The sequence below is a fragment of the Mytilus californianus genome, unplaced genomic scaffold, assembly GCF_021869535.1.
Source record: "Mytilus californianus isolate M0D057914Y unplaced genomic scaffold, xbMytCali1.0.p SCAF_9, whole genome shotgun sequence".
Classification (NCBI taxonomy): Eukaryota; Metazoa; Mollusca; class Bivalvia; order Mytilida; family Mytilidae; genus Mytilus; species Mytilus californianus.
The window spans coordinates 4,406,627-4,417,166 of record NW_026262745.1 but is presented as its reverse complement, the minus strand read 5'-3'; the positions used below and the strand labels follow the sequence as shown (position 1 = coordinate 4,417,166).

Below are 10,540 nucleotides of genomic sequence, written 5' to 3'. Positions count from 1 at the left end.
GGTTGTCGTAATACGTTAGAAAGAAGTCGATTCGATTCTGTTGTAGTTGTTTTTAAATCCAGAAGAAGATATCCAAATGGTTCACTAGTTGATTTGTCAAATTTTTCTAAAACGTATATGGTACTTTTCCCGAATACATATGTCTGCCTAACGTCATTATCTGTTGTTTATCTACTGGATTGTTAAATAAAACCAAGTAATGACAATTTCTTCTCTGTGTAGGATCTTTACTGAAGTAAAGATTTTGATTTAATACTGATACATTTCTATGATGGCTTCCTTCTGTCTCCATTGCAGACCCTATTACTGCCGTCGCCGCAGAAGAAGTAATATATAGAACAATTGTGAATTGGCGGCGGTGGCAGTGTTATGGTCTGCAATGGAGACGGCGATGAATGAATGCTCTGCGGATATGATTGAGTGATTGCATATTTGTCCAACGTTGTGCTTTTGGCGTTGTAAACTGCCTTTTAATTCAATATATACATTGATACTTCAACACATTCTTATCTAACAAGTATTCGTCAAGGAAAACCAATGAGTGATAAAATCTGCTCCGTGTGTTACTTAGGATTTCCAAGAAAAGACGTTATGATGCAACACTATAGGAACAAACATGGAATTACTCGACCATACCCTCAGAGCATTCATGCGTATCCGCCGCCGCCGATGGAAGATAAATTCCATCCGCCGCCGCCGCAGAAGGAAGAAACACTACCACCGCCGCCGTCGCAGAAAGAAGAAACACTACCACCGCCGCCGCCTCCGTCGCAGAAGGAAGAAACACTACCACCGCCGCCGCCTCCGTCGCAGAAGGAAAAAACACTACCGCCGCCGCCGCAGCAGCAGCAGCAGTGGAAGGGGGATACAGTACAATTTGTGTTCAAACATAAATTTACGATGACGGTGAGTGGGCCTATGTCTTGCGGAAAACATATTTTTTAAACAACTCCTTCAGAATTCACGGTTTATTCAACCCACTGTACAGAGAATAATATGGCTATACAGACGTTGGCAGCCAGTCTACGACGAAATATAAAGGACTGTTAAACCACATGTTGAATGTATGCAAGGGATACCAGGTCCGTGTAACACTTCTCAATTCAAAATTTCAAATTTTAGTTTTTTGGATTTTTGATCAAAGTTTTAAAATATCAAAATTACAAATTTGTTATTTTTTTTTTTATTTAAATTTTAATAATTAAGATTTAAAAATTATAAACTTCGTTTTAAAATTTAATTGTTTAGATATTTAAGCAAACGTTAAAGATGCTAACCTTAACGTACAGTCTTGATCATTTCGCTTTTTTAAAGTTTGAATTTTTTATTTTTGATTAAAATATCGGAAAGGGGGAAAGGACTTAAAAGTTGATACCTGTTACAAGTGCGAAACGGAATAAGAATGGAAGGAGACGAAATGAAATTTACCAAAACAAAATCAAAACGAAAACAATATTTTCTGAAAAACTAAATATAATAAAAATTAAAAAACAAGAGGCTAACTTGTGACCTACGCGACGGGTGCCACATGTGGAGCAGAATCTGCTTACCGTTCCGAAGCACCTGAGATCACCCCCAGTTTTTGGTGGGGTTCGTGTTGCTCAGTATTTATTTTTCTATGTTGTGTTTTGTGTACTATTATTTGTCTATTGATCTTTTTTTCTTTTTTAGCCATGACGTTGTCTGTTTATTTTCGACATATGGGTTTGAATGTCCCTCTGTCATCTTTAACCCCTATTTTGTTTAATCTACAGGGTGAAAAAGAGAAATATGTTTCTTAAAGTCTAAAAAATAATTAGTAAGACCTGATTTTGATACACTTTGATTCTCTAATTAAATGATCAATATGCTGAAATTAATTGTCGACTTTATGATTACTACTAATTTTAAAAAGCGAATAAAAGGAAACGGGATATTCGATTTTTGAAATAAGGGATAGTTCCGTATTTGTTATTTTCAATTTTGAAAGTTAACGTGCAACAATCAATTTTGAGCAAAATACAAGTACGCAGCCTCGTCCAGTCAGAATGGGTCGTGTAGAGAGAGTGCCATGCTCTCTGCAACCTTTACAACAACTCTTTGAGTGGTTCGTTGATTGCCAAATGTCTGTCCCTATCCAATAAACCCTCATTTTCCTGTGGCGATCTATATTTGCCGACCTCCATCCTGAACGGACTCTATTACAGGACGTGAATATGACGAAAAATGGACTGGTGAGGTATTTACGATATCAGGAAGGTTTTGGAGAAATATGACACCTTTTTATCGCATCAAAGAGAGAGGGAATAGCTAGATTCTACTACCAATGTGAACACCCAACCAATACGCACCAAAGGCAATGCATTGTGGAAAATTGAAAAAAAGTGTTAAAAACCAAAGGAAGAGGGTCCTATAAACAATATTTTATATTAAATGGTTAAATTGGCCATTCAAGTTTAATTCTTGGGCCAGTGACATTGAAGACGATCAATTCAATAAAATGGCTTACAATTGTTCATTATTTCCTTTTTATAATTGTATTACTATGGATAGCCGCAGTGAACCTCCGGATTATTTTTTTATTTTTCCCATAAGAAATGCATTAAAAATAATTATTCGGCGGCCTTCAAATTCCCGCCCACAAATTATCATTATTCCCTCCCGAAGATTTTTATCAATCCCGCCCGCAGATTATTATCATTCCCGCCCGCAAATTATTATTATTACCGCCCGCAAATTCATTTTTCTCGATTCTTTTTGCGGCGGCCGCAGAATTTTTTTCACAAGGCCGACAGATTATTATTACACAAAACCCGCCTTTTTACACAAGGCCGAAAGAATATTTCATCACAAAACCCGTTTTTTTTTACACAAGGCCGAGATTATTATTACACAAATCCCGCCTTTTTACACAAGGCCGAGAGATTATTTCAACACAAAACCCGCTTTTTTTTACACAAGGCCGACAGATTATTATCACACAAACCCCGCTTTTTTACACAAGGCCGACAGATTATTTCAAGACAAAACCCGCTTTTTTTTACACAAGGCCGAAAGATTATTTCTAGCCAATCAAAAAAAAATCGGGCGGGAATCCTGTAAACCAAAAGCAAGGCCGAAAGATTATTACTAGCCAATCAAAAATAATCGGGCGGGAATCCTCTAAACCAAAAGCTTGAGGCGGGCCGACTATTTTGAAGATTTTATCAATTCTCAACAAAAAATCTTCAGGCGGGAAGCCTCTAACCAAAAGAATAAACATCTGCAATAAAGCGGCCTTTGATGCTGTACATTATTTAATGTTAAACTCAAACTAAAAGTGCAGTATAATTAATATCAAATCAACTTAGAATGCAGAGGCGGAACGGAGCTCTTCAGAAAAGGATTTGCACATTGGATTTACTTCAGACCATGGCTATCAATCATGGCAGACATTGCAGATCGACCTTCCACCTCTCAGCCACTGGTCATTTTCAGGTATATATTATTGTAATGTAGCTTTCAGTATTAAGAGAAAGATGTTAAAATATATTGTACACTATATTTTGCGAAGGTATTAGTGCTAAAAATATGAACATAACTTAAAAAAACGGAGAAAAGGGGGAGGGTTTAAGTAAGTCCGAGATTATTTTGACGTCCAACGGCTGTTTTACCAGACACACGGCCTCAGTTTGTCTGGCATAACAGCTGTTGTCCCACGGCCACAGTTTGACTGGCAAAAAAAAAAGCCGTTGTATGTTAAAGTAATCTCGGACTAGAGTTCAGGCAGATCCAGGGAATGGGCAGACTTTAGGTTTGCAATCTGTCTGTCTGTCTGTTGCAATCTGTCTGTTTGTCTGTCTGTCTGTCTGTCTGTCTGTCTGTCTGTCTGTCTGTTTGTTTATAGTGCATGTACATAATATGTATCTTATATTTGATGGGATTACAGGGGTCCCTAATAGCTACTCCAGAGACATATATTGACAGGTGTCTTATATAAGGTAAAATAAAATACATGCAGTATGTGGGGTTCCAGTTACATCTAAAAAAAAATAGGATAGGTACATGTAGGTAGGGATTTTTTTTAATTTTATCTTGTTTTTTCATATTGAGTCTATGGGAGCAACATTCTGACTTTAACAGTGCTCAGTGAAAAATGACAAAAAAAGTCTGTAGGGAAGGCTATTATTAAGACTAAATAGTAGGGTAGGTAGGGTAACTGGAACCACACATATATTTTTATTTGGCCTTATCATGTTAACAAAATTCCAAGCTTTAAATTGTCTGCAGTGTGCACATACAGTTGTGAATTAAAATGTAGCAAAAACAACTTAAAATTCATTCTTTAATGCCCAATTTTCCATATTAAGGAACAACATTTATAAAGATATGGTTCCTGTTATAGGGTATGCACATAAAACTGGACAAGAACCCATCAAACTAGTTAATTTCTAATCTCAATTCTTCCCATTTATTCTCTGTAAAATCCATACAATATGTATCATTCTTCACAATCAAACTCCGTGACCTTCATGTATCATTTGTCTCTCTACTCAACAAAGTTGGACTTGGGCATGCTTTTTTAGCTCATGTGAGCTTATGCCATCACTTGGCGTCCCGTCGTCGTCAACTATTACAAAAATCTTCTCCTCTGAAACTACTGGGCCAAATACCTTCAAACTTTAACTAAATGTTCCTTAGTGTATCTAGTTTATAAATTGCATCCGAAGTTTTGATCCATCGACAAACATGGCCGCCATGGCTAACAATAGAGCATAGGGGTCAAATGCAGTTTTTTGGCTTATATCTCAATAAAATGCTTCGCTGAGCGCAGCCGGATACGACCGCAGAGGTCGAACCCTGAACAGTTGGGGCAAATTTGGACACAATATTCAAGCTTGATACTGTCTGAATTTGGATTGTGATCAAATTTTTGACATAATATAGGTTTCTGACACAAAACAAATGTGGTTAAAGATCTTACAAATCTATTGCGCATTACTGTGCAATTGAAAATTTTTCTTGATACTTTTCAAAAATTTGAAATTTGAAAAACTTTGAAAAAAATGTATGAATACCCTGAAAAAATTGGGGAAACCCCGCCCCCACCCCTTTTTGAAACCCCCCTTGGAGCAACAACCCCAAAACTCAATCCCAGCCTTTCCTTTGTAGTATGAAATTTTGTAGTACAATTTCAGAGAGATCCATACACATCTAACAAAAGTTATTGTTTGGAAACTAGAAAAATGCATGTTTTTGGTCCTTTTTTGGCCCCTAATTCCTACATGTTTGAGGCAATTACCCCCAAACTCAATCCCAGCCTTCCCTTTGTGATATGGAACCTAATATTACAATATCAGAGAGATCCATACCCTTACACACAAGTTATTGTCCGGAAACTACAAAAATTGTTGTTTTTGGCCCCTTTTTGGCCCTCAATTCCTAAACTGTTGGCCCCATAAACCCTAAAATGAATCATAACCTTCTACTTTTGGTATTAAACATTGTGGAACAATTTCAGAGCAATCGAAATACATATACACAAGTTATTATCCTGAAACTAGAAAAATGCTTGTTTTTGGCCTCCAATTCCTTAACGGTTGGGACCATCATCCCAAAAATCAATCCCAACCTTCCCTTTATGGTATTGAACTTTCTTAAAAAAATTTGATAGAGATCCATTCACTTAAACTAAAGTTATTGTCCGGAAACCATTGCGTCTTCGGACGACGACGCAGACGACGCAGACGATGACAACATCATACCATTATACGATCCCAAAATTTTTTTTGTGGTCGTATAAAAACTAAATCTGACATGGAGTATAATTGTTCAATTGGTCAAAATCTATCAGCCCTGAAATTTTCAGTCGAATCCTACAAGCCATTGTTGGGTTGCTGCCACTCAATTGGTAGTTTTATGGAAATTTTGCAGTTTTTTGTTTTTATCTTGAATATTATTATAGATAGATATAAACTGTAAACAGCAATAATGTTCAGCAAAGTAAGATCTACAAAAAAGTTAAACGACCAAAATTGTCAATTGACCCCTTAAGGAGTTTATGCCCTATAAAGACAATTTTACACAATTTGTTCATCAAGTTTGCTAACATTTAAAAATCTTCTCCTCTGAAACTATTGTGCCTCATACTTCTTAACATTAAATGAATGTTCCTTTAGGAATCTAGTTTATGAATTGTATCCGAATTTTTGATCCATCAACAAACATGGCCGTTATGGCGAAAAATAGAACAACATAGGGGTCAAATGCAGTTTTTGGCTTATATCTCAGAAACTAAAGCATTTAGAACATATCTGACATGCGGTAAAATTGTTCAAAAGGTCAAGATCTATCAGCCCTGATTTTCAGACAAACCGAACAACCCATTTTTGGGTTGCTGCCCCTGAATTAATTATTTTAAGGAAATTTTGCAGTTTTTGGTTATTATCTTGAATATTATTGAAGATAAAGATAAACTGTAAACAGCAAAAATGTTCAGCAAAGTAAGATCTACAAAAAAGTTTGATGACCAAAATTGTCAATTGACCCCTTAAGGAGTTATTGCCCTTTAAGGACAATTATCCACAAGTTGTTTATATTTTTTAACTTTAAAAATCTTTTCAAATGAATCTAGTATAAATTGTGTATTTTATTTCCTTGTACGTCAAGAGACATAGACACTATGGCTAAAATGGAACATATTGGTAAAATGCATTTATTTGCTTTTGAAGAAAATACAGATACAATGAATATTTAAATGGCATTTTTAAGCCACTCATTAATATATATTGAAAAGCAAAAATAATCATTGATGAAAGATTTAAGCAAACAAATAACAGGTGAGCGATTCAGGCTCTTGAGAGCCTCTTGTTTTCTCATAGCCCTGACAAAGTGAAAAAAGCAAGACCAAGCCATAACATTTTTTATGGTAGGGGTGGAACCAACGCAGCTTCAACACAGTTTTAGTTTGTGATAAGGTCAGTTCAAAGGAAAGCAATAGTGGAAGGTCAATGGTACTTGGTAGACAGTTATAAATAAGCATTGGCACAGCTCATTTCCAGGTATATTTTTTGGGCCTGCTCCCTCAGTCATGGTCTATGATTAAGATAGTTAACATGTTAAATTTGTGATTAAGTGATAATTCAGTGTAAGATGAACCAAAAACTGGTAATTTAACCAATGATAATTAGTATGCAGTTGTATTGGCATTTGCATGTCTCATTTCCCATGCTTCCATGGAGATTATATCATCATCGTTCATTGACTTTGAATCCTTTGCATAGTTAACATGTTAAAGTTTGTGTTTATGTTAGTTTAAAAGGAAACACTAAATATGATAAGTCAATTGGTTTTGGGATGCATTTGTATTAGTATTGGCATTTCTCATTTCCATTGATTAATTTGGCTCTGCCCCCTCAGTCATAGTTTATTGACTTTGAATTATTTGTATACTATACATGTTAAATTATATATGGCCATTAATATTTGCATACATGTATTATACATCAAGGCAAGACATATCTTTGTGTCTACAGTTTATTTTACACTATAAACATAGTATGCAAGGCTCTGTTGATAAGGAAAAGTTTGTCTTCGTGAAAAAACTCAACTTGAAACAAAGATTGGAGTTTCAGATTTCATTATTTAGATTATGTTTTACAGATACAATGTATGAGGAATGAAAATGATTTTTCTGTAATATATATATTTTTACTGCGTTTTAGATGCAGATAAGAAGAGGAATGTCACCTGTTATAAGTGGCTAGACTCAAGCTAGCAGCCACTCGCTAGCAGCCACTCCGCTAGCAGCCAGTTTTCAGATATGTCTATTAACCCAAAAGTTGCATAAGATTCAAACTTACTAAAACGTTTTTATTTTATATAACCACAACAATATCTTTTTTAACGTGAATTTAGCAGTCGAAAACATAATTCAATGAATTTTGAAATTTCATTTCCTCTTCAATATTTTAAAAACAATATTTTGTGCTTTCACCATCGTGCTGCACGCTTTAAAACTTCAACTGTTTGAATATGGCCAAATTTTCTTGTTTCATTGTATCGACTTTTCCAACAGAAAAATTTGGTCGATATTGTATGAAATAGCTTTCCATATTCTCGGCATCCTGTAAAATAGTTCCTAAAAAGTAACAATATTTCTACGCTACAAGAATTCAAAGTTGCGTTCGTACTTTAATACTTTCATGTCAGCCAAATCTGTTTTAGCTAATCATTCTCTTTCTATAACAATGGGTTTCGCTTAGTTTTGATGATACACAGGGATTATTTTAAGTAATCAAAGTATGGTGTGCAGAGACATCACTAATTAGCTATATTACCAATTTAAAAAAAAAATCCTTGCTATACCCCACCTGGAAATTTTAGTCAAGCATGCCTAAGGGTCCCAACTTTCATTTGCACCTAGTGTGGAAAAAAGTATTGCCGTAGGAACATTTTTATTAACTTTGAAAGTTAGGGTAGGGTAGGGTGTCGGACCCCAACTTTGGACCAATTTAAAAAACAATCCGTGCTATACCCCACCTGGAAATTTTAGTCAAGCATGCCTAAGTGTCCCAACTTTCATTTGCACCTAGTGTGGAAAAAAGTATTGCCGTAGGAACATTTTTATTAACTTTGAAAGTTAGGGTAGGGTAGGGTGTCGGACCCCAATTTTGGACCAATTTTTTAAAAAATCCGTGCTTTACCCCACCTGTAAATTTTAGTCAAGCATGCCTAAGGGTCCCAACTTTCATTTGCACCTAGTGTGGAAAAAAGTATTGCCGTAGGAACATTTTTATTAACTTTGAAAGTTAGGGTAGGGTAGGGTGTCGGACCCCAACTTTGGACCAATTTTAAAAAAAATCCGTGCTATACCCCACCTGGAAATTTTAGTCAAGCATGCCTAAGGGTCCCAACTTTCATTTGCACCTAGTGTGGAAAAAAGTATTGCCGTAGGAAAATTTTTATTAACTTTGAAAGTTAGTGTAGGGTAGGGTGTCGGACCCCAACTTTGGACCAATTTTAAAAAAAATCCGTGCTTTACCCCACCTGGATTTTTTAGTCAAGCATGCCCAAGGGTCCCAACTTTCATTTGCACCTAGTGTGGAAAAAATGATTGCCGTAGGAAATTTTTTATTAACTTTTAAAGTTAGGGTGGAGTAGGGGGTCGGACCCCAATTTTGAACCTATTCAAAAAAATTTAAGAGATACTACACCCTGGATGTTCTTTCTCAAGCAGACCTTAGTTCCCAAACTTTCGTTTGTACCTAGAATGGGAAAAAGGATTTTGATGAGGTTAACCACTTTTTTGTCATCGTCGGTTTTACGTGATCGCTCAGATTCAGTCGTATGTTTCAATTGAACAATCACCCTGTCGAGGTATTTGGGGTTTTTTTTGCCCATCGAGAACATGCTTTCAACAAGCTCATAAATGATCTTTTCATTTCGATATAGTTAATGAACATATTTTATAGGAGTAACACGACGGGTGTCACATGTGGAGCAGGATTTGCTTACCCTTTAAAAATATCCTTTTGGCATCTTTCGCCTCTCTTTTAATCACAAAGTTAGCAGACCCTAACCTAGCAAAGAGAATACTGTAATAAAAAAAGATGACTGCGAATGTAACAGTACCGGATCAAGGAACCTACCAAGATTTTATAAACCATATGAGATAAATGAAAGTTCAAATCATAGTGTACGGAAAGTGTTTAGAGAAATTTTCCCTTGATCCGGATGAATTCCAACTTGGGTCTTGCTATATAAAACGAATTACAGTAGACACGACTACCCAGTAAACATGAATACGTGACTACCTAGCCAGCCTCAATGATAAATGTGTATTGCGTTACTTGCAGTAGAAGGGGTTTTCTTATGATACTGGACTGCGGTAAAACTCGGATTGCAAAATATAAGCTGGAAAAATTAGACACACACTTTAATTTTCCAAGAACACATGTATGAGATTTACACGAAGAATGGTCACTAAATTTAACTGGCTTTAACTTTGTCGAAAAACTACATACCTCGGCTGAGGTTTGGATAAATGTACCATTTTTTGTGTTCGATGGATTAATTTTTCGCAAAGAATATATATCACGCAACAGACTGCCTTGATTAATCAATGGTATTCCCAGAAAGTAAAAGGTAATTGATTGTGACATCACGTTTCCTGTTAAGGAAATCGATGGAGATATGATAGCAAAAGAAGGGTTACATAATGATTGTCCACTGGCTCCACAATCTTTGTAAATGAACGGAGTCAAATCAAAAACCAGTAGCTAATCTTCAGAACAAGACAACATATGTGATGCATCATGTGCACTTAAAGAGATATCTGGCCACGGGGTTGAAACTTAGGAATCTACATAAAGTTATCATGTTCAACCAAAGCCCATGGTTGAAACCTTACATTGTCAAGAAAACGAAACTCCGAGCCGAACATATGGCAACATTTAAAAAAGAATTCAATAGGATGATGAAAGTGTTTGCAAAAGCATTGAAAATATCCGGAACCGTGTTGGTATCCGTAACAACACGAAAGCTTTATAACTAGCAATCATCCCCAAATTCAAGAAACGGA

The 10,540-nt window shown here is 35.9% G+C and overlaps 1 long non-coding RNA gene across 1 annotated transcript; it reads left to right on the top strand.

The window, feature by feature from the left end:
- The first annotated feature begins 3,304 nt into the window (after positions 1–3,304).
- On the top strand, positions 3,305–7,719 carry LOC127714734 (uncharacterized). Its single transcript, XR_007987914.1, has 3 exons — positions 3,305–3,456; positions 6,891–7,019; positions 7,683–7,719. It is a non-coding gene; the product is annotated as an uncharacterized LOC127714734 (long non-coding RNA).
- The last annotated feature ends 2,821 nt before the right edge of the window (positions 7,720–10,540 follow it).